The following is a 1,263-nucleotide window of genomic DNA, read 5'->3' as shown; positions in this document are numbered from 1 at the left end:
AAAAATAATAATGTCAATTTAGAAATGGTACTAATAATAGCACACAGTGCATGAATTATGCAACAGACTGCAATAACTTTGTTTAAAACAATTATCCTAGATTAACAGAAAAATATAAATTGGATAAAAATGACACATAATAATTAAGAGTTGCATATATTATTATTCGTCTGCTGGATGACAAGGACATTTGAAGTATATCATAAAGAGAAGCTTTTTTTTGATAGATTTGAAAGATAAAAACTATACAACACAGTAATCCCAAAAAATATTTTGGTTCCCATTTTCTGTAGATCAGCCAAAATACGCCATCTACCAGATGATTTTCGAAACCTAGTGACAGTTCCCAAAGTACTTGCCACGTGAGTCAAAACTGTAGCCTAAAATGTGACTATCTTTGCCAAATTAATCCTTTTACGCAAATCACATTACTATTTCCAAAACACGCCAACCAAATTAGGAGGAAAAGGATAACAAAATCCCGGGAAATGTAATAATGAAAATGTAAAGAGACTCGGGAAAAAACTAATTATTTACCAGTGTCGAAACAAGGCTAAAGGGGAGTAATCACATGGACCCCCCGCTGAAGTGGGCCTCCATAAATATTTCCATCCAACCCACCATCTACTCTTGAACTTTCCCCAAAACTAACACTAATAAAGAAAAAGGAGAAAAACACGTTCTATACCGCCACGCAGACATTCGAAATATCTGAAAACTAGGAATCTACCTTCCTTTACCACTCCTCCCATTGAAAGCAAGAGGCATCGAAATACTTCTAAAAAGGTGTTAGGGTATTCTTGGCATCAGAATAGATTACCTTGTCTTCCTTCGTTATTTCCATTTTCGCTTATTTAGTCTTTCGATTAGACCTGCCTTTAATTTAAGATTTTAAAGGAACTGAGGTTAACTTGACCCAATGCTTAATTCAGGTGCATCTGGCAGTTCCTTTCCCTGACATATTTATACCTATCTCTGAAAATTCTCTACGTAAGAACAGTAATGTCACTCTCTTCGTCCTCTGTCAATGGAAAATCGACCAAAATACGACAAAACATTAATCTCGCATTTTTCCACAATTTAAGAAAGACCTTCAAGAAAACCAGATTATCACCTTCTTCAGGAAAAGATCTGGAGTGAGCGTGGCAGCGTCGCACATACTTGGCCGAATGTCTCTTTGGTGAGCTGCCAGGCGCTATGTGACTGGGGTCGGGGAGTGGGGGAGAGGAGAGGGAGAAGGGCAGGGGAAAAGGGAGAGAAAGA

Source organism: Penaeus monodon, chromosome 20 (genome assembly GCF_015228065.2).
Source record: "Penaeus monodon isolate SGIC_2016 chromosome 20, NSTDA_Pmon_1, whole genome shotgun sequence".
Taxonomy (NCBI): Eukaryota; Metazoa; Arthropoda; class Malacostraca; order Decapoda; family Penaeidae; genus Penaeus; species Penaeus monodon.
This window is presented reverse-complemented; position numbering follows the sequence as displayed.